General features: G+C 43.0%; 1 long non-coding RNA gene across 1 annotated transcript in view; it reads right to left on the bottom strand.

The window, feature by feature from the left end:
* Window positions 1–24,519, bottom strand: part of LOC124804615 — a 71,505-nt gene that overhangs the window by 4,425 nt on the left and 42,561 nt on the right. The window contains exon 2 of the long non-coding RNA XR_007017355.1: window positions 9,043–9,145. This is a non-coding gene — a long non-coding RNA (uncharacterized LOC124804615). The remainder of the gene's footprint in view (window positions 1–9,042; window positions 9,146–24,519) is intronic.

The raw sequence follows: 24,519 nt of genomic DNA, 5'->3' as shown, positions 1-24,519 counted from the left end.
CTGAAATGTTACCACACTCATTATTACGTCAGATACGTAATGCACGTAGTAAGTTCGTCGTATTCATGACTTCCTCTTCAAAGTAACAAACAGTACTTATTATTTAACACAAAATGATATTAAAAATTTAAGTTATCCACGAGCAGCTAGTTGAGAATATGTATGAACTTCAAATGACACGACGTACCGTCACGTTCTGCATATGGATTCAAACCCAGGTCAGGCAGACTAATTGAAGATTTCGTGACTGACGCAAACTAACAGTCATTCCTGATTAGGCATACAGAGAGTGATATACCTCGATTTTAGACAGTATCAGTTAGCAAATATCAACTTTAAATTACATAACACAAACATTTTTAACGGACGCGAATTCATCCCCAGCATCTCTTGCCCTGTTAACGAACTAAGAGAGATGTTAAATATTGCTTCTTCACAAGTAACTTACTCGAAATGCCGTGAGGTAAAGCTTTGTGTTGGACAGGGATTCGAACCCAGAACCTAATCGGATTGACATCGAAACACAAACAACTGTGACATATCGGGTTTCCTTGCCAGTAGCTAGATGTTTTAACTAAACTGACGGGAATAAACATTAATTTTTTCCTTCCCAGGACTCCAACCCGGCACCTATCGCTGTTATATTCTAGAGAAAACGAACGTTAAATATGGGTTTGTTGCACCAGCAGCGACATGTGAGCATGTTTGAACTAGAAATAATATGACGAAGAGTTCAGTGCTCACTGGGAATAGAGCCCCACACATATAGTTGTTGACTACACACAAAGAGACGACAGCTACCGAATTTTTCTCCACCAGCAGCTCGGAATAACATCTTGAACGTACAGCGATCTCGCAAATAGTTCTGTGTCCCACTGGGAGTCAAAAACGTCAGATATTGTTAGTGTTGACAACGAATGAAAAATGGTTCAAATGGCTCGGAGCACTATGGGACTTAACTGCTGTGGTCATCAGTCCCCTAGTAGAACTACTTAAACCTAACTAACCTAAGGACATCACACACATCCATGCCCGAGGCAGGATTCGAACCTGCGACCGTAGCGGTCGCGCGGTTCCAGACTGTAGCGCCTAGAACCGCTCGGCCACTTCGCCCGGCTGCGAATGAAAAAACATTAAAAATGAAAATTATTATCCACCAGCAGATAGGTGTTCTCATGCTAGAGCTTGATAATACATAATGTTATCTTTAGTGGTGGGCCAGGATTCGAACCCACTCGTAATATGTGGAGATGTTGAGGAATCTGCAGTTTTGAACAAACAACAAATTGTAGCCGAGCTGTATTGCCACGAAGGGATCAAATTCCGCGTTAAGGGCGGTCTGAGTTGCATTCTCAGTTCAGAACCAATTTAATCGACATACAGAAGATCAGATAAAAGATGGAATAAGTGTCCTGTGACTCTACATAACGTTTGTTTCGTCACTAGAAATAAATAACTAGTATAAGAAAGGTTACTGGTGACGGAGTTTCTACATGTCGACACTCCAGACTTTATTGTGGTTCAACCTAACGTCTACTTGGCAGTGAAGGAATCTCATCTTTAATGTGAAATTCAGACCACACTGCTATTATATCTTCTTCACTTGCTGTAGTCAGAATAGAATGGAATCTTTCTCTCCCTATGTAAAATCATTGACAGAAGTGGGAATCGAACTCAGACCATAGATATAAGAACCTACCATCAGTGCAACAGACCACCAAACCCTCTTTTCTGTGACTCATTTTTCTATTGTAACGCCGTTGCGCCACACTGGATGAGAATTCTGACACACAGGCTCCCTGTAGTAAATTGCAGCATGTTCAGTAAATTCATTTACTTGGTTGACCGAATCACCATGAACTAGCTGCCTCGGCTACCCAGTGCATACATTCGACTCTGTTTTGTAATCACCGAAATAAAATCACGTAACTGCCACCTACACAGAACTGCCAACAGTGTAGGATGCAGAAATTTAAATAGAAAGTGTTCCTTTCCACTTGAGCTATTCTATTGCGCTATCTGTTTGTAAAAAACGTCGTGCAGCGCAAAAGAAAAGCTGTAACTGTTGATCTCATTGTCAGAAGTCTAGACCCGGCCATTTGCATTATCTCGCAGCGCTGTGGTATGCAGAAGTTCTGGAGGTATTGTTGTTCAGCTCTGTAGCTGTTATTGCTATGTGTCAGCTAGTATCGTAAAGGGAAGTGTCGTGCACCATAGATAAGATGTCGCGAGATCGAATACATTTACTACTAAACTTTTTTAAAACGCAATTCTGCTGTCTGCTGAAGTTACTAATCTAATGGAAGTTTGAACATAATTCCCTTCACTTCTCAACCCAAAATAGTCGCATGTGGAAAAAGGGCTAACTTCTGTGACATTTTGTTATTTTCAGGTTTAATAGAAAGACAGGCAGCAGATGCATCTCGAAACTTTTGTATTATGTATGGGGAGAGCGCATCGTGCCCAAATACGTCAGAAAAGTATTTTCTACATTAGGTGTCGTGTGGTAGTGGCATTTTATTCTTCTTCAAACATTGTTTGACAGCTTTAACTCAGAATAAGTTTTCTACACGCATGTAATCAATAAACTGCATGTGCAGCGTCAGACTGTTATAGATAACTTCAGAGAATTCGCATATATCGTTGATGATTACTTCCGCTCTCATGTTTACTATTGTTTCAACAGCACTAAAGGAAACCTTACGAAAACTGTGCACTGTATTATAAGAAATGAAATAAAACTACCCACGATAACCTTACGACGAAAGTCTGTTTTAATAAAACTGAGTAGCTGTACACAAGCATGCCTCTATCGACACGAATTAGTAAAACACTACTCACTTAGATTTTGATTGGGCCTGTGTTTAATTGGTATGCTGTGTCATACTTAAGAGGTATGCAAATGTGGCATTTCACAAATATAGTTATGTATTTCTAGAAACCCAAAATTTGCTTGTCAGCAGCGGGAAGTGGCGTTACCTGTTGTGCAGCATTGTAAGTTTTTCGCTATTGCACTATGAGCCGAAAGTATTTTCTTGCGATTTCCTTATTGATGTTTGATCTGACTGCTTGTAGCTCTTTCACAGAAGGGGCAGAAACGTTGAAGTCAGTGAGACTGGAACTGAGAACCATAACAGACGCTATTTCACAGGTCAGCCATTTTACCACAGAGCTGGCGGACAGGTATGTGTGTGAGCTTCCTCTTACGAGGCCAGTAGTGGCTAGAACTCATAAACCGCTATTTAAAGGACAAGATTAGTTGCGATTTCAACCTGCAACGACTTTCCTGGGCTGAAAACCGTAAGTTTACAATCTTTTGTTACACGTCACGCGATAATAATTGAGATTATTCAATGGAAATGACTGGTAAAATCAAGTGAACATTGAGGCTTAATTCCGGGCACACAAGGAAGTAACTCGTCGATCACAGAGTTGCCAAACATATGTTGCCTTGTTGCCAAATCGCAGTTACACTACCAGCAGGAAGAAGACGAACCGATGTGATCCTACAGCGGGCTGGAAAGTGACCATAGCTGGTGTCTCCAAGTTGCAGCTGCTACAGCCTGGAATACGTAATGCGACTGATTCGCATTTCTGTAAGTAGGTTTAGGGACTGGAGCGTAGTTACTAAAAATACTCAGAATTGACTGCAGACTAAGCATCATAAATCAGTAACTCTCATAGTTGTTTTTATATTTCTTTCGCAAGTGTACTCAAAACTAAGAAACTCATTCACAGGCGTTTTCGTGCCTCGCCGATAGTCGAGCACAACAAACAAATAAAAAAAAAAACGTGTGTGTGTGACAGAGAGAGAGAGAGAGAGAGAGAGAGAGAGAGAGAGAGAGAGAGAGAGAGTGAGAGAAATGAAAAAGAATGAGAGAGAGAGAGAGAGAGAGAGAGAGTGTCTGTGTGTAAAAAATTGTTGTAAAGAAATTGAATCATGATATGTAAAGAAATCTTTCATTTAAAATGACACGTTCCACATCATTATGAAATGTCGAATTCATGATCTATGGAACAAGAATTAATCTTATCTAATCACATCATGACTAGCCATGAAGAGTCATGAATTACCGAAATTTTGCTAATACCAGTAACCAAATCTAAACTTGAAAATAAAAGACGACAATTTTTGTAATAAATCGGGACCCCTATCAAGACCCTTTCGTCCCTGTTAGCTACCCACGAAAGATGTCTGATATACCTCCATTATGAAATAACAAAGTGTGCATGCATTTAAAGATGAAGTGCAAGATGTGAAGTTCTGTGACGGAGATACGAACCCAACACGTAACCGGATTGTTAACTAAGAAAAATCAAATGTTACGTATCGGTTTTTCTTATAAGCTGCTAGCCACAGCGCTGCGAGACAATGCAAATGGCCGGGTCTAGACTTCAGACAACGAGAGAAACAGTAACAGCTTTTCTTTTGCGCTGCACGACGTTTTTTACAAACAGATAGCGCAATAGCATAGCTCAAATGGAAAGGAACACTTTCTATTTAAATTTCTGCATCCTACACTGTTGGCAGTTCTGTGTAGGTGGCAGTTACGTGATTTTATTTCGGTGATTACAAAATAGAGTCGAATGTATGCACTGGGTAGCCGAGGCAGCTAGTTCATGGTGATTCGGTCAACCAAGTAAATGAATTTACTGAACATGCTGCAATTTACTACAGGGAGCCTGTGTGTCAGAATTCTCATCCAGTGTGGCGCAACGGCGTTACAATAGAAAAATGAGTCACAGAAAAGAGGGTTTGGTGGTCTGTTGCACTGATGGTAGGTTCTTATATCTATGGTCTGAGTTCGATTCCCACTTCTGTCAATGATTTTACATAGGGAGAGAAAGATTCCATTCTATTCTGACTACAGCAAGTGAAGAAGATATAATAGCAGTGTGGTCTGAATTTCACATTAAAGATGAGATTCCTTCACTGCCAAGTAGACGTTAGGTTGAACCACAATAAAGTCTGGAGTGTCGACATGTAGAAACTCCGTCACCAGTAACCTTTCTTATACTAGTTATTTATTTCTAGTGACGAAACAAACGTTATGTAGAGTCACAGGACACTTATTCCATCTTTTATCTGATCTTCTGTATGTCGATTAAATTGGTTCTGAACTGAGAATGCAACTCAGACCGCCCTTAACGCGGAATTTGATCCCTTCGTGGCAATACAGCTCGGCTACAATTTGTTGTTTGTTCAAAACTGCAGATTCCTCAACATCTCCACATATTACGAGTGGATTCGAATCCTGGCCCACCACTAAAGATAACATTATGTATTATCAAGCTCTAGCATGAGAACACCTATCTGCTGGTGGATAATAATTTTCATTTTTAATGTTTTTTCATTCGTTGTCAACACTAACGATATCTGACGTTTTTGACTCCCAGTGGGGCACAGAATTATTTGCGAGATCGCTGTAAGTTCAAGATGTTATTCCGAGCTGCTGGTGGAGAAAAATTCGGTAGCTGTCGTCTCTTTGTGTGTAGTCAACAACTATATGTGTGGGGCTCTATTCCCAGTGAGCACTGAACTCTTCGTCATATTATTTCTAGTTCAAACATGCTCACATGTCGCTGCTGGTGCAACAAACCCATATTTAACGTTCGTTTTCTCTAGAATATAACAGCGATAGGTGCCGGGTTGGAGTCCTGGGAAGGAAAAAATTAATGTTTATTCTCGTCAGTTTAGTTAAAACATCTAGCTACTGGCAAGGAAACCCGATATGTCACAGTTGTTTGTGTTTCGATGTCAATCCGATTAGGTTCTGGGTTCGAATCCCTGTCCAACACAAAGCTTTACCTCACGGCATTTCAAGTAAGTTACCTGTGAAGAAGCAATATTTAACATCTCTCGTAGTTCGTTAACAGGGACAAGAGATGCTGGGGAGAAATTCGCGTCCATTAAAAATGTTTGTGTTATGTAATTTAAAGTTGATATTTGCTAACTGATACTGTCTAAAATCGAGGTATATCACTCTCTGTAATCCTAATCAGGAATGACAGTTTGCGTCAGTCACGAATTCTTTAATTAGTCTGCCTGGCCTGGGTTTGAATCCATATGCAGAACGAGACGGTTCGTCGTGTCATTTGAAGTTCATACATATTCTCAACTAGCTGCTCGTGGATAACTTAAATTTTTAATATCATTTTGTGTTAAATAATAAGTACTGTATGTTACTTTGAAGAGGAAGTCATGAATACGACGAACTTACTACGTGCATTACCTATCTGACGTAGTAATGAGTGTGGTAACATTTCAGTTATATTGTTTATTGTAATAAATGTGAGCTTACAAGCCTTAAGGACAGTGTTATCTGTGATAAGGTGTTCCCTGATACTTGTAGCATCGTGGTAATACTTTACATCATGATTTACTGCGATACAGAACAGTGTTTTCTAGTGGTGACTTGTTGGAACCATTTTCAACAGTCAAACGACTGTACCAAGGAGCGGTTAGAGGACCTGCTAGACAGCCGCGTTATGCCGGTTGTATGCCAATCAGGCGAAATGCAGTTCAGGTCGTTCGGATACTTCTGAGCACGACTGTACATAAAATTTCATACAAATTTCGCTATGAAGTTTTTTTCCCTCAAACCTTTGGAGCTCAAGAGATAGTTGAAAATTGACGTAATTCCACTGTATCCGCAAAAATCTACTTTTTCCACTAATGTATTATTAAGGGCTGTGAGTGAATTCCTCCCAATTCTCTGTACATACCCTACTTAGATCGTATATGTAAAAGTACAGATAATTTTTTCAGAAATTGCGGACTGTTCAGGTTATTTAATTAAGTCCGAAATTGCATAAATACGATTACAAAAAAGTTAAAATTCCAGTCAAACATCTTGAAACATTGTTATACTTGCTTCTCCCGGTAACAAGTGGCTGCGGCTCAATCTACTTAAACGGAAAAGAAAGAAAAGAGGAAGCATACGTTCTAATACGTATGAGAACTGGATATACGTCTTACTCATCTTCTCTCCCCTGTCTTTGTCCACCTCCTCCTCCCAGTCTCTTTTCCATCTCCCCCTCCCCCCTTTCCACCGCCCATCTTCTTCTCTTTCAGTCGATCTCCTCCTACCCGTCTCTCTGTCCACCACATCCTGCTTCCTTTCTCTGACCACCTTCTCTCCCCCCTCTCTCTCCATATTCTCCTGCTTCCTCTGTTAGTACATCTTCTCCCCTGTGCTTTCTGTTTCCATTTTCTCCTTCCCCTCTCCCTGGCTTTGAGGCTTGTTAGATGGTATTGCATATTCGGATTCTATAATGGTATTCTAATCATAAGCCTGTAATCCATAAATAGAACTCTCTTGTTTGCTAACAACGTTTCATCGTATATCCCACTGGCGTCCAATTGTTCATTGGTGTATTGTGACAAATTTAAAGTAAATCGGTCAAAATCTTTTCGAAACTTTTGGTAACACATTTATTTATATACACTCCTGGAAATGGAAAAAAGAACACATTGACACCGGTGTGTCAGACCCACCATACTTGCTCCGGACACTGCGAGAGGGCTGTACAAGCAATGATCACACGCACGGCACAGCGGGCACACCAGGAACTGCGGTGTTGGCCGTCGAATGGCGCTAGCTGCGCAGCATTTGTGCACCGCCGCCGTCAGTGTCAGCCAGTTTGCCGTGGCATACGGAGCTCCATCGCAGTCTTTAACACTGGTAGCATGCCGCGACAGCGTGGACGTGAACCGTATGTGCAGTTGACGGACTTTGAGCGAGGGCGTATAGTGGGCATGCGGGAGGCCGGGTGGACGTACCGCCGAATTGCTCAACACGTGGGGCGTGAGGTCTCCACAGTACATCGATGTTGTCGCCAGTGGTCGGCGGAAGGTGCACGTGCCCGTCGACCTGGGACCGGACCGCAGCGACGCACGGATGCACGCCAAGACCGTAGGATCCTACGCAGTGCCGTAGGGGACCGCACCGCCACTTCCCAGCAAATTAGGGACACTGTTGCTCCTGGGGTATCGGCGAGGACCATTCGCAACCGTCTCCATGAAGCTGGGCTACGGTCCCGCACACCGTTAGGCCGTCTTCCGCTCACGCCCCAACATCGTGCAGCCCGCCTCCAGTGGTGTCGCGACAGGCGTGAATGGAGGGACGAATGGAGACGTGTCGTCTTCAGCGATGAGAGTCGCTTCTGCCTTGGTGCCAATGATGGTCGTATGCGTGTTTGGCGCCGTGCAGGTGAGCGCCACAATCAGGACTGCATACGACCGAGGCACACAGGGCCAACACCCGGCATCATGGTGTGGGGAGCGATCTCCTACACTGGCCGTACACCACTGGTGATCGTCGAGGGGACACTGAATAGTGCACGGTACATCCAAACCGTCATCGAACCCATCGTTCTACCATTCCTAGACCGGCAAGGGAACTTGCTGTTCCAACAGGACAATGCACGTCCGCATGTATCCCGTGCCACCCAACGTGCTCTAGAAGGTGTAAGTCAACTACCCTGGCCAGCAAGATCTCCGGATCTGTCCCCCATTGAGCATGTTTGGGACTGGATGAAGCGTCGTCTCACGCGGTCTGCACGTCCAGCACGAACGCTGGTCCAACTGAGGCGCCAGGTGGAAATGGCATGGCAAGCCGTTCCACAGGACTACATCCAGCATCTCTACGATCGTCTCCATGGGAGAATAGCAGCCTGCATTGCTGCGAAAGGTGGATATACACTGTACTAGTGCCGACATTGTGCATGCTCTGTTGCCTGTGTCTATGTGCCTGTGGTTCTGTCAGTGTGATCATGTGATGTATCTGACCCCAGGAATGTGTCAATAAAGTTTCCCCTTCCTGGGACAATGAATTCACGGTGTTCTTATTTCAATTTCCAGGAGTGTATTATGTATACTAAAAATAGGTATACAAAAACATGCGCATATTCGAATGCAACATTACGCTAAAATTTCAAAGCAACCAGTGAAGAACTTTCGGAGATATATAATACTGAACATGTTTATTTATATAGCTTACATATGATTATATATTATATTATTATATGAGCAAAAATTACATGTTCCGTTGTTGTTTAGGCTGTTCTGGCTGAAGTTCTTTAAATGCGGTGGGTCGTGGCACAGGTTTGAGTTGTTCTATCATCAGCTTCTGGGCGCCTCCATCTGGAAAACGAAAGGGGTGGTAAGAAAACAACAACTTGTGATCATATCTAAAGGAGAGGTGAATAGTTACTAAATCTGTTGGGAGATAAGACACACCTTCCTCATCGTGTGTCTTTTTCTTCAGTCTGTTATCTGTCTCTTTCTTTGGTCTTTTCTTCGTTTTTGACAGTGCTGCCTTCCGAGGGTTCGACGTTTTCATACAGCCCTTCGCCTTATGTGCATATTGCGGAATAATGAAAACCGGCCTTGCTGTATCCACAGTTGCGTTAGTAGCCACTTTTTTTGCATTTACAAATAATGACCGGAGTACGGTGTAGGGTTCAAAGTCGTTGGCATTTGCAAGAGACCACTCCTTGTTGTTTCCCACCCCCACTCGTTAGGATCTTTTTGTTGATCATAGTGTGATTTGACCAGGTAACCATTGCTGCACCTGAAAGCAAGCTCTCGGTGAGTATCTCTGGTAATCCATCGAAAACAGTGGTACGGCGCCCAGCATGAAGTACTTGATGAATGACAATTGAAACCAACAGTTGTATTGTAATCCAGTGTCGTTTATTCAAAACATGCTAAAAGTTTCGGCGCCACAAAACGTCATCTTAAGACCACAAGCGTAATCTGCCATCAACATACGAACCACAGTGACAAAGACCGACGGAATCTTCAAATGGAAACAGTACTAATTATCAATCATGTTACACTAGCATGTCCAACCAACAACGTCGAGTACAGTAGGGCCAAAGTCAACTGGATTCCGTTATGTAGCCGTCACAAACCCACCAACGGTCAGACGCTGCACTCGACTTTTTGGGCTGCACATGCTGGCGTAACATGCTTAATAAGTTGTACTGTTTCCATTTGAAGACTCCGTCGGTCTTAGTGATTTGTACACTGACGGAAGATTACGCTTGGATCCTGAGATGATGCTTTTCTGGCGTCGAAAATAGTAGCAAGTTTTGAATAAACGACTTTGAATTACAATACACCTGTTGGTTTCAATTATCATTATTGAAGTACTCAGTGAATGTTGTCATGCGGCAGTTTCGGTGGGGGTAGTGAGGCTTTTCTGGTATTAATTTTTGTATGATGAAAATATGTACTGCCTGTTTCTCAGATCGTTCAGGCTTGTCGCATTTCCTTTCCCATACAGAGCCATCAGAAAAACGTTTACTGCTTCGAAAATCTCATCCTAATCTGGCACTTAGGACCTCAACTAAGAGATTGCATTTCTTATTGGATAGGGTGCGTTTCACAATTGGTAGCGAAAACTTACACGGATGAAAATGTACGAGGGAAAAAGATGATAATTCACTGGTGTGAAAAAATGTTCTGAAACCGGTCTTGATGTAGCGATAGACTCAATAAAATGAAAAAAGAACAAGTCGGAATTATATTTGCATAGTACTTAAAAACAGTGTGAATTTGAGAACGGTTATTTTTTATGTAACGGAGCTAGTATAATGGCACAAAAGATGAAACCAGACTGTATTCTGTTTAAAACTAGGACAATTCACTAAGTTAGTTTTGAAGTGGAAAAAGTGGCGCATCACCCCATTGGAAAAGGTTGTGCGTATCGGCATAGCACCGCGTGGCAACCTGCTGGCCCGCGTGACACGAGCAAATGAATTACACGCCCAGGGTTCCTGGAAACAACATGCTCATCACGTCACGGCCCAACTATCGGTAGAGCACTTCCCTGCGAAAGGCAAAGGTCCCGAGTTCGAGTCTCAGTCCCGTACATTTTTCATTTGCCAGGCGATTTCATATCAGTGCACCCTCCGCTGCAGAATGAAAATTTCATTCTGAAAGGGCAACACGAATGGTCACAGCTTTTGTTTGTCGCAAGTATCGGGAAGATACTGGCGTTGAAATGAGCATTCTTCTTGCGATCCATACGTGAATGGAGAGGGAAGATGCCCAAATAAATTGTAAAATGTGAAGTAACCTCTGTCAAGCACTTCAAAGTGGTTTGCAAAGAACAGAAGCAGATGTAGATACACAATTTTAACTATAAAAATTGTTTTCATGTCTTTAAGCCACGTATTATGCCGATCCGTGTATATGCACCATTCTTTAAATTTATTTTAAAGTATTTCTTGTCGAGTAGAAGAGATACGATATTTAAAATATATGTTTGTAGTTTGCACTGCCAAATATTTCGTTTTCTTGAAGCTCAATCACCCCTTCGTCAAGTTAAGATGCAAAGGTGCACCGTGACTCGGTGTCTACGTTGAACTGAAGGTCTCTGTGTTACTGGCTGCATGAGTCAGTTGCAAGGTCGGCGAAAATCAAGGTCGTGCCACCTCCAACAGCGTCTTGCCTGTCTTCAGTCTACCAGGAAATAATAGAATTAGGTCCTCTATGGATTTGTCCTTCGTAAAGATTTACGAATTAACAAATTTCTTGGCCCAGGTATGGGAATCTGCCACTATCGCGTTGCGTAACTTTAAATGCTGTGATGTGCAGGTAAGGTTCGCATCTAACTGACGAGCTACCCAAGCCTGTTCTAACAGCAAGACAAGGGGTGCACGCTGATATCTCGGCGTGACGACTGCTCTGCTCGTCCTAAATCACACGGTTAGTAGCGTGTTAGTGCTACAGCCCATGTCCTAAAAATTCTTCCTTTTAAGAAACCGTGTGCGGTAGATGGCGCGTTACTATAACGTTTGTGAAGTAGTAACTACACTGAAGCGCCAAAAAACTGGTGTAGGCAAGCATATTCAAATACAGAAACATGTAAACAGGCAGAATATGGCGCTGCGGTTGGCAACGCATATATAAGACGCAAGTGTGTGGCGTAGTTGTTAGATCGGTTACGTCTGCTACAATGACAGGTTATCAAGATTTAAGTATGTTTGAACGTGGTATTATAGCCGGCGCACGAGCGATTGGACACAGCGTCTCCGAGGCAGCGATAAAGCGGGAATTTTCCCGTACGACCATTTCACGAGTGTACCATGAATGTCAGGAATCCCGTAAAACATCCAATCTCCGACATCACTGCGGCCGGAAAAAGATCCTGCAAGAACGGGTCCAACGACGACTGAAGAGAATCGTTCAACGTGACAGAAGTGCAACCCTGCCGCAAATTGCTGCAGATTTCAATGCTGGGCCACTGACAAGTGTCAGCGTACATACCATTCAACGAAACATCATCGATATGGTCTTTCGGAGCCGAAGGCCCACTCGTGTACCATTGAAGACTGCACGACACAAAGATTTGCGCCTCTCCGGGGCCCATCAACACCAACATTTGGACTGTTGATGACTGGAAACATGTTGCCTGATCGGACGAATCTCGTTTCAAATTTTATCGAGCGGATGGATGTGTAAGGGTATGGAGACAACCTCATGAGTCTATGACCCTGCATGTCAGCAGGGTGGAGACTCTGGAATGGTGTGGGGCGTGTGCAGTTGGAGTGATGCGGGACGCCTGATACGTCTAGATACTACTCTGACAGGTGACACGTACGTACGTACGCGTCCTGTCTGGTCACCTGAATCCATTCATCTCCATTGTGCATTCCGACAGACTTGGACAATTCCAGCAGTACAATGCGATACCCCACACGTCCCGAGTTGAGGAACACTCTTCTGAGTTTAAACACTTCCGCTGGCCACCAAACTACCCAGACATGAACATTATTTAGCATTTCTGGGATGCCTTGCAACGTGCTGTTCAGAAGAAAACTCCACCCCCTCGTATTCTTATGGATTTATGGACAGCCCTGCAGGATTCATGGTCGTGTTGCGGCACTTCTGCGTGCTCGCGGAGGCCCTACACTATATTAGGCAGGTGTACCAGTTTCTTTGGCTCTTCAGTGTACTATGGTAATAATTCTCTACGCCAGGCACGGGCAACCTTTAGTTACCCTCGGGCCAGTTACACAGCCTTCCATGCGAAGCTCACGGGCTGCCTGGTAGCGTGATTCTACAGCAGTGTTCCTAGCGCATGAAGTCATAACTATAGCGGCCGTTGTAAAGCACCCCCTCTGTTCAAGCAACATTTTGTTTCCTTATTTTCCAGTTTTACAACTTTGTGTCCCGTCTTCAGATATTATGTAGCATTCAGTGAGTAAAGCGGTACTGCAGAACTCACACAGTTGTGAGTAATGTTTCATTTCCCATGCTGACCGAGGGAGTCGGTGAACAATATTGCAGAGTCAGTGGTGTGAGGCGTTCGCTAGAAATGAGAAGTCCCATTACGTCAGCTGCAGCGAGGTACATAGGGAAAGCATAGTTACTCTGGTGCAAAGCAAGTAATCTTGTTTATTAAATATCTGCTAATTAAAGTCGCTTTTTCCAATACATATGGTAGGAGAAGTCAACAAGTCCCAAGTACTTTCTTACAACACTGGTCATTATTAATTGAGTCGATATTGTTAGTTTGTGGTGTTTAGTAAGTAACTAAATCATAATGGTATTCCTTTTGAATGTTTTTCCTACTAATATAGCTTCATCACAGGAAGCTGAAGCTGAATTGCACTTTAAAGAGAATCCGATGCCGCTGATACTGCGTCTTCGAGTGACATAAAATACGAGAACTTCTCGCGAAAACAGGTAGAAAAATCCTACACTACTACTCGTCCAGTCCAAGGACAGATTGTCTCTATCTTCGCAGAACACTGATGGAAAAGCACGGCCAATCATACCGTCCGCCTCTCAGACCAGCCTCTACGGGCTCACTGGATGAACTGAGACATTTCTGGGGTTTTAGTACAAGTGAGGGGTTCTTGCACCGTAAAGTTAATTTTTGCGGGTCAGGGAACAATATGAATGACACACCTTTCCCGACATTCCACACCAACGAATTATGCCTCAAAACATGCGTTATTTTTTGTGAGTACACTGATTTTTTGTTCAGCCAGTCTTCATATGTTTACATTTGTTTATGCTTCGTGAATATTGTTTCCGTACTGATGACCTTTAACCATAGCTCCCTTAAAGATTTCCGTTACAAAATTTTGCAACACCATTAGTAAAGAAACAATTTTCAAGACGTGTAAATAAATGTACACATCTGAAGATAGTTTTCCAGGGCATCTTGAAATATCATCATGGAAAAATAATCGCCTATAAAAGCAACTAGTTGCAGCTGATTCAAATTACCTTAACTTTCAAGAGTTTCAGAGGTCTAATACAACAGCTAAGAATTATTTACTAATGTTAATATGAGAAAGAAGAGAAAAACAAAATACGGCAATGAGAGGCGAAATCCGAGTGATAAAAGCAGGTTTTAGCCACAGGCATGTCATTCGCGGGTTGGAAATTCAGTGTGTTAATATCCACAAACATTAGTAGCAAGTGCTTTTTAAACATTGGTTCAAAAATACTTTTGATGACTGATCGCAAAGGTATGTGTTGTTTCTGTAACAGTAAATAAATTAACTTTCACTGGTCTGACTTACGAGCTGCAAACCTGAAGCGAGCAGAGCGTCGGCGGAAATATCCATAAATACGTCCCGCTTTCACTCTCAAAATTCTCTCTCGCAGGCTGGATTGTAACCAATCGCGGACCAGACGCGGCCTACGGGCCACCGGTTTTTAACCTGTGCGCAGCGTCAAGGAACAAGGAATAATAACATGTAGATATGTGTCTCTTCTTCCAGTGATTGTACACATCCCGTTATACCGATAAATCAGCTGTTTGCAAGCTGCATCTTTACCATTTTAGTCATATGATCACAAATATAACGATTACTGGAGAGTCCGTCATAACAGACCTCGTAAGGCCCAACGGTACCGACCGACCCCCGTGTCATTCTGTGCCGATGCCGTCAAGTAACGCAATACAAATTAGTCTAGTACGTGGTAATGCTGTTCCGCTGGTTTCAGTTGGGTATCCATGGATGCGTATATGGAGGCGCGTGTGATCAGCACACCGCTCTCTCCGCTGTTGTCGGTTTTTGTGACCAGAGCCGCTGCTTCTCAGTCAAGTAGCTCCTCAATTGGCCCCACAGGGGCTGAGTGAAACCCACTTGTGAACAGCACTTGGTAGATCCGGACGGTGACCTAGCCAAGTATTTAGCAAAGCCCAACAGTGCTTAACTTCGTGATCTGATGTGAACCGGTGTTACCCCTGCGGCAAGGCCATTGGCTAACAGTTAACAGAGTCACGCTGAATTATGTCGTTTTTTCACACAACACAGGCACCGGAACATAGCTAGTTGCTGTAGTGCGGTTGCAACACGTCTCTGAATGAGAGTTCATATTGTTGTCTTCACTTATACCGCGAGCTTGTGACGAGCCTTCGGATCCATTCTGTGTTTTTGTTGAACTTGAGAAAGAAAGAAAAGTGAATAACGTAAAAGGCCCCTGAAAGAAAAAGAATAAAATGCAATTCAACCAGTTGAACAGGTATTGGTAGCGCCGCTTCGGCCAGCAAGTGCAAACCACCAATCACTGCCTCGCCCATTCGTTCACCTAGTCAGTCAATCTGTCATGAACTACCAGTTTGTGAAATACCTTGTAACCATGTATTTCCTATAAAGCTGCGCAAAAAAGTTACAAATAACTGAATTACAGGCTTGTCACTTTTGATGTGTAGCTTAAGTCTAGACGTGGGTTCAGTGGAGAACAACAAGCGTCAGGAGAGTCATACTGACCCTCCAGCACCGACCAGCCGCTAAAATTACAGAGAGATCTGCCAGAACAGGGCAAAATTCACACACTGGCCTCTGAAAGGTTCCTAGGTGGGGTGAGTAGAAAAATGGAGTCAAGTTGCCTCCTTGGCCATCCGAGATTCAACCAGTCCATATTCATTACAGCATTTGGAGTCAATTCAGAGCGATGAGATGATGCACTGTCTTAGTCGACATAAAGTTCTCCACCGTATGATTCACGCGGACAGACAAGATGGGTACATAGCATTCATCTGTGAGGAAAGATGACATCTCACGCCAATAATCTCTTTCTTTAAAAGTGAATTCTTTCTTTAAAAATGAGTTAATTTGACATTAAGCACATTAGCGAGAAAAGTTTAAAAATGTTCGAAGTTACTCTAACATTACCTTTCCAAATTCAAGAAAATATAATTGATTTTGTACTACTCATATACGAAGTGCTAAAAGAAGGTGAATCACCAGAGATAACTTATTGCATACTAAGATGCTGTGTAAACCATTCTCAAACATCTTGCCATGTCAATTCATAATAAAATCTCGAGCTCCATCAGGAGCAACTGACTGTCAAAACTGTTTCTTTTTTCTTTGTTGTTATGGTGTACCCTGCCCCATGTGGGCACATGGGATGACGACACTGAACACACACTGCACTTATGGAACAAACACAGCAAACACCTAAGCATCACAACGAGTAGCTGGATTAAAACCGGAAGGACCCGCCAAGGGAGCGGAGGTCAGAGAGAAGGGAGCGAGGAAAGGAGGGTTAGTGGAGGAGAGGGGGGACAAGGGAGGGCGGAAGGGGAGCCTGTAGCACACCAAGGGGCAGGAGATGGGGAGGGTGGGAGGGAGCAGCCCAGGAAGGAATGCAAGGGCCGGGAAAAGAGAAGGGAGAAGGGCAGGGGGGGTAGTGGGGAGGAAATAGAAGAGGGGGAGGGAAAGGACAGGGAGCCCTAGGGAAAGGGGTGGGGAGAGGGAGACGAGGGTCAGAGTTGGAAAGAAAAATAGATATCAGGACGAAGCACATCATCCAGGATGGGGAGATGCGGAAGTTTCTTTGGGAGAGGAGATGGAGCGTGTGGAGATGGAGAGAGTGTGGGACACATTGGTAGAGGAGCAGCAGCAGGCGAAGAATGATAAGGAAAGGGGACACCAGGGAGATCGAGATGGTGGTTGGTGTACAGGATACAGATGTGTTCAAGGAAAAGAAGGAGATGTGAGAAAAGGATGACGTCATAGAGGATGCTCGTGGGGATGGGAGACAGATATATAAAGCAAGGTGGAACCCATGGTGTTCAAGGATTTGGAGGGTTTTATACAATTGACGAGGTGTGGAGATCCAGGCGACACATTCGTGACAAAGCATGGGATAGATCAAGGATTTGTAGGTATGAAGGATGGTGGAAGGATGCAATCTTGTCTGGCCAGACAGGAGTTTCAGGAGTTGGAATCTATTGTAGGCTTTGCGTTGGATGGTAAGTGGATGGGGAGTCTAGGTCAAGGATGAGGCCAGGTATTTCAGGGTGGGAGTAGGTTGGATAGGATAGTCATGGATGGTGAGATAGAAATCATGGAGCTGGAAGGAGGGGGTGGTACATCCTATAATGATTGCCTCGCCAAAACTGCTGCTGTTGTGGCCTTATATAGCGCAAAGACTGCTTCTGATTGGCTGATAATTACTTCATGCTACCGCAGATGGTGTCAACATCTGCACTGGTGACTCGACAATTCCAGCCGTAGTGTAAACATTGCTAAGAATGTCTCTGGCACCTCTGTATCGATAAATCGCTTCCATGTACTGCTAAGATTATATCTGACCTCAGAGTTCAAGATTTTCTCACACATTCTTATTTCTACAGCCTCTTGAATTACAGCAGCTGCAGAATTCTCCCGTTCTCGAGTTTTAATGTGCCTTTAATGTTCTGCACAGCAGTCGGAATCGGTGCGAACGGACAGACCGATGTAATTGCTTCCACACTCACAAGGGATGTTGTAAATCCTAGGAATCGTGAGGCCGAGACTGTCGGTAACAGGGTGTAGTATCTGCTTTATCTTATTATGAGGCAGGAAAATAGACTGGATACCTCGTCTTCCCAGGACTGTGCCCATTTTGTTGGATGTAGCATTGCAGAAGGGAAGCAATGCAGTCGGCGGCTCATCACGTGAATGTTGAACATTTTCACCTTTCCTTTTCTTGGATAATGCTGACTTCGTATCACGAGACCCAAACCCATTCTCTCGGGAAACATATTTCAGCTTCACATACAAATATAAAATATTGTTTGACGAAACAAAAGTTCTGTCCCAGGCTTCTCCATACTGGGACTCTGCAATTAAAGAGGCTGTAGAAATAAAACGTGTGAGAAAATATTCAACTGTGACAGCGGATATAATCTTAGCGACGCACGAAAGCAGAGAAGAGCCAGAGATATTCGTCGCAATGTTTACCCTATGGCAGTAGTGGTGGCGCCACAAGCGTCAAAGTTGACACCATGTGCCACAGCACGACGTAATTATCAACCAATCAGAAGCCGTCGCTGGGCTATATAAGGCCGCCACAGCAGCAGGTTTGACAGCAAGTTTCTCCTGACGAAGACGATGGAGGTAATCGTCGAAAGCTAGAGGTTTTACCCTGAACTGACGTAGCAAGAGGTCCGAGAGTGTTTTATATAACAGTGCTGTCGTGAAAGACTTCGTTCCCGTTCTAATAGGCTGCTTACATGACTTTTTACTTACTTTTTTAAACAAGAAAATGTTACATCAATTGTCTTTTGGAGATTCTCTCTCTCTCTCTCTCTCATCTGTAATTAAGTTGGGTGGTAGCACAATAAGCTATGTGATTTAAATGGTTTGCTGAAAATTACAGACTTAATTTATGTACCTGTGTTTTACTTAGAAGAAATATTTGAAATACTCATTTTCGATCAGAACTGTAAACTGATATTTTCGCAGGAGACCAACTTCCGTAAGATTGCAACTGCATTGTTCAATGACGAAATGATTTGAGCTTCCATTGGCTCTTTCATCAAGGGGGTTGTATGAGAAAGTGTGGGGGTACATATCATCTAAAGTAACTTTTACTGTGTGAGAGATAATTGAACCAAATTTTGTACATGTTGTCCTCGTGTTATCGGATATAATATGGACTTTTTTCAATTTGTTTATCAAACAATTTGACAAGGATGTTAGTGGATACTTCTAGGACATCCACTATCACATGAGGAACATTTTCTCAAAGTGCACTTTACTTAGCACTTTCAGAATGTGGTAGGTTGTTCTTAGCAGTTAGATAAACAAATCTGTGTACCAGTTGTTAACATCGGTCTTAGAACTCACAGAAACATTTTTTGAATTTATGTGTGTGATACACAGAGATTTCTATTTTACAAAAGTTTAAGTACGTTTGACAGTTATGCATTTTTAAAGTTGTGGTATAGTATATACAAAGTCTGTATTTTTATCTGTAATGGTTTAGCAGAAAATGTTCCTTCTACACTGAAAAATGAAAGCTGTGGGAAATAGAGAAAAAAAAGATTTTATTAGCATTTATGTCAGAAACAAGTACCTTAGTGTTGGCAATAACGTAAACTTGATCTTTCTGATCTTTGTGTAGCTCTTTTTTTCTATTCTGATCCTTCTGTCTGGTCCTTTTGGCAATATTTTTCACTAACTTTCCTGAACTAGCAATACGCACATTATCAATCTCTCCAATAGGTTTTCGACGAAGCAACCTGCATCAAACCCTAGTCTCATAAGGGCCATGATTCTTACCATCAGTGAACACCACACAAACATCTTATCTTACGAGGAATTTTTGACAACAGCAGATGAGAAACATGATGTTTTTGAGCGCTCTTCTAAATGAGATTATTAAAACTTTCGTTCGGGACTTACGTTCCAATATGTGTGTACGTCTTTAATAAATCGTAGTTAATCTCACCGCAAATGGGCTCCAACCGTCTGTACTATATACACATGTCATCTCTGGTGGCAGGAAATAATAAAATATGGCAGGCAAGGACATAGTCGTGTAGAAAAGCGGACGTGACACTGCGCAATGTTTGAAAGAAGACAGCTTTTACATGATTTGTGGTATGAATTAAACTCTGAAAACTGGATGCGATGTTTTTAACATGCAACAAAAGAATCTGGTGGAAAAAAAATCAACATTTTGACCAATTTTACATACATCCCTCTTGAGCATTCTCGTATTCGAGAAAGAACCTATGTTCGTAAGAGAAGAAATCCAACCATATGAGCTTTTTTATACTTTAACGGTGTAGGAATTTTATCAAAGTTTTCTACTCAAAAGTTAGTGAACAATGACAGGAGCCGTCCACAACGCATTGGCCTGAACATCCAGGTAAGAGAGGATAATAAAGAAACTTTTCTTTAAATATTCGAATAATTAAATTTTCTTGCTGAAACTGTTCAGAGAAACTGTAAGAATGAAATAATTCAATCGCTGTTGGAATGCGCATTTCTGATCCGGCGAAGAAAACGTACACGATTTCTCGCATGTTTACATGTAGTTTAACTGGAGGAATATTTCGTAAGTAATTTTCTCTAACAAAAAGGCACATTTTATTATGTTTGAAGTTTGTTGGAAGTTATAAGTGCTCTCTTTATTATCAAACACTAGGTGAGTATATTCTGGGTAATTGTGCCTCGTTTTAAGCAAAACATAGTTTTTCACAGATCTCAATGTTTCTCCTATCCCCTGAACCATGTGTCATACAGCTATATAATTTTGGAGCTACAAGAGGACACTGTCCGCTAAATTTGTTGCAAATGCAGTTAGTAGGAAAAAAGAAAGAAATCAAACGTTTTACTTGATGACGTCCACGGAGTAAATGTAGTAAGCGAAACATAGTAAGCTACAAACTTTTGTGGTTGATGTCAGCGAGAAAAAAAGTTTCGTTAAAGTTTGAAATAATGCGTGAAGTTGGTTGCAAGTCATCAAGTGCTCTCGCTCTTTAATACTGGATGAATATACAGGCTGTTACAAAAAGGTACGGCCAAACTTTCAGGAAACATTCCTCACACACAAAGAAAGAAAATATGTTATGTGGACATGTGTCCGGAAACGCTTACTTTCCATGTTAGAGCTCATTTTATTACTTCTCTTCAAATCAGATTAATCATGGAATGAAAACACACAGCAACAGAACGTACCAGCGTGACTTAAAACACTTTGTTACAGGAAATGTTCAAAATGTCCTCTGTTAGCGAGGATACATGCATCCACCCTCCGTCGCATGGAATCCCTGATGCGCTGATGCAGCCCTGGAGAATGGCGTATTGTATTACAGCCGTCAAGAATACGAGCACGAAGAGTCTCTACATTTGGTACCGGGATGCGCAGACAAGAGCTTTCAAATGCCCCCATAAGTGAAAGTCAAGCGCGTTGAGGTCAGGAGAGCGTGGAGGCCACGGAATTGGTCCGCCTCTACCAATCCATCGGTCACCGAATCTGTTGTTGAGAAGCGTACGAACACTTCGACTGAAATGTGCAGGAGCTCCAGCGTGCATGAATCACATGTTGTGTCGTACTTGTAAAGGCACATGTTCTAGCAGCACAGGTAGAGTATCCCGTATGAAACCATGCTAACTCGCTCCATTGAGCGTAGGTGGAAGAACATGGGGCCCAATCAAGCCATCACCAACAATGTCTGCCCAAACGTTCACAGAAAATCTGTGTTAATGACGTGATTGCACAATTGCGTGCGGATTCTCGTCAGCCCATACATGTTGATTGTGAAAATTTACAATTTGATCACGTTGGAATGAAGCCTCAACCGTAAAGAGAACATTTGCACTGAAATGGGGATTGACACATTGTTGGATGAACCATTCGCAGAAGTGTACTCGTGGAGGCCAATCAGCTGCTAATAGCGCCTGCACACGCTGTACATGGTACGGAAACAACTGGTTCTCCCGTAGCACTCTCTATACAGTGACTTGGTCAACGTTACCTTGTACAGCAGCAACTTCTCTGACGCTGACATTAGGGTTATCGTCAACTGCACAAAGAATTGCCTCGTCCATTACAGGTGTCCTCGTCGTTCTTGGTCTTCCCCAGTCGCGAGTCATAGGCTGGAATGTTCCGTGCTCCCTAAAACGCCGATCAATTGCTTCGAACATGTTCCTGTCGGGACACCTTCGTTCTGGAAATCTGTCTCGATACAAACGTACCGCGCCACGGCTATTGCCCCGTGCTAATCCATACATCAAATGGGCATCTTCCAACTCTGCATTTGTAAACATTGCACTGACTGCAAAACCACGTTCGTGATGAACTCTAACCTGCTGATGCTACGTACTGATATGCTTGTTGCTAGTACTGTAGAGCAATGAGTCGCATGTCAACACAAGCAACGAAGTCAACATTACCTTCCTTCAATTGGGCCAACTGGCGGTGAATCGAGGAAGTACAGTACATACTGACGAAACTAAAATGAGCTCTAAAATGGAAATTAAGCGTTTCCGGACACATGTCCACATAACATCTTTTCTTTATTCGTGTGTGAGGAATGTTCCTGAAAGTTTGGCCGTACCTTTTTGCAACACCCTGCAGTTTGGGTATTTGCGCACTGTGAGTTACGATATACATTGTGTGTTGTGTATAAAACTGGGGACCTACAAACGACGGAGAGGCTTCGCCCCGCTGTAGCCCTCAGCCCCACAACAGGCCACAGCACTCCACCCACCCCACCTCACCGCCGCCGCACACCGAACCCAGGATTATTGTGTGGTTCGGCCACCAGTGGAACCGCCCCCTAGCACCCCCTCCCCCCCCCCCCCCCCCCCGCCCAATCCCCGGGAACATCTTAGACCAGACGAGGGTAACCCTTAATGTTTGCGTAGTAGAGTAATTAAGGTGTACACATATATGGTGGCAGTGCTTGCGCAGCAATCGCCGACATAGTGTAACTGAGGCGGAATAAAGGAAACCAACCCGTATTCGCCGAGGTAGTTGGAAAATGGCCTTAAAAACCATCCACAGGCTGGCCGGCACATCGGACCTCGACACTAATCCGCCGGGCGGATTCGTGCAGGGGACCGGTACGCCTTCCCACTCGGGAAGCAGCGTGTTAGACCGCACGGCTAGCCGGGCGGGCTAGACATATACATAGTTTATAATTGTGATACTTGTCTCACTGTGTTAAACCTTTTGCATTGATTGTAGCTCTTAATGTATAGACTATGTCAGCATTTTAAATTTTTCAATTAGATCATTGTTTATAAGAAATCTGAAAATCAAATAAGTAATCGGCAACTGTGTGTAGGTTCCGTGCTCTTGGATAATCACTTAGTGATATAGATGAATTATAACCGCAAACGTTTCTGTTTTTATCGATTTTCCATGCTGTGAATACTTTTGTCAGTATCGCCCATTTGGGAGACTTGTGACTGGAATGTTCCGTTTCGGTTTCAGCGTGCCCGCTGAGCGCCTGGATAGATGATTACTAAATTTACGGAAAGACGCTTTTGAATTACAAATTTCTCTTCCACTTGGCAGGCTCAATTACTGGGCTATTAAATCACAAAAAGTCATACTTTCTCAACTGTTTGAATAAAAGAATTCTTTTATTTACTTTTACTTTAAATGTAGAATTTTCCGCAATTAAGAACTGTAATCCGTTAAAATGTTTCTTTTCCTTTTTTTTTTTTTAAACTGGTATCCTACCTTTTTGTTCTTCTTTGCGTTCACCTTAGCTCCCAAATTTCACTTGTTCAACGTGGCGTCCACATAACGTAAACAGATCGAGTATCTCTCTTGTTCCGGAATCCTATGAGAGCGTTGACTTCATCTTAGCCGTGTTGCCAAGACCGGTATCTCGAAGTCATTGCAGTAAAACTTGTACGGGGCAAGTTAATGAGATGCAGCTGTCCCTGACTCTTAGGCAGTGTGGTCCACAGCTAAACGTGAGCCGTTTAATTAGAAAAGCCTCTAGAAGACACGGCCCGCAACGCCACACAGAGCCAAGCTATGAGTGCAGTAACGCTCGTGTACAAACGAGTAGTACCGGCCACTACTGGCTCGAACTGCCTGAACATGGCGGCGCACATTCCGAATTACTCTGACAACACGGAATTTTTATATTGAACTAGCTGTATCCGGCCATTCTTTGCTGTAGCTCAGAAAAGAAAGAAGCACACGTTTCTACTGTGTACTGGAACTGGTTATACTTTGTAATATCCTTCTCTCCCCCCTCTCTCTTCGTCTCTTCCTGCACCCTCTCTCTCTCCAGCTCCTCCTGCCCCGTCCTTCAGTCTCCTCTTTTGCGATCTCTATGTCCATTTCCCCCAGCCCCACTCTGTATCTCCTTTGCTCTCTTACTGACCTTGATCCTTATTTATTATTATTGCACATTCAGATTCTATAGTAGTGTTCTAGTCATAAGCTGATGAGCCAGAAATGCTAATTTCTTGCTTTCTGTGAAAACTGTCAGTGAGGAAGAAACCAAAACAGCACTCCTTATATATACAGTTAGTTTAAAAATATAGGAGGAAGAATATATAATGGGAAAACCAAATTATTTTAATGCTCTGCTACCGTAGTTCAGAATCCCTGCGATAAAGTAAACAATACCGCACAGTTTCACAATAGAGGCAGGAGAGCATTTTCTTTCTTGCAGTCAGTACAGAACCTGTACACTGTTGTTTAAAAAAATATGTAGTCTATGTCTGTCTGAATATTTAATGGAGTATCATGTAAAATTTGAATTAAATCGGTCAAGAACTATTCGAAAT

This window comes from Schistocerca piceifrons, chromosome 7, assembly GCF_021461385.2.
Source record: "Schistocerca piceifrons isolate TAMUIC-IGC-003096 chromosome 7, iqSchPice1.1, whole genome shotgun sequence".
In the NCBI taxonomy this organism is placed as follows: domain Eukaryota; kingdom Metazoa; phylum Arthropoda; class Insecta; order Orthoptera; family Acrididae; genus Schistocerca; species Schistocerca piceifrons.
This window is presented reverse-complemented; position numbering and strand designations above follow the sequence as displayed.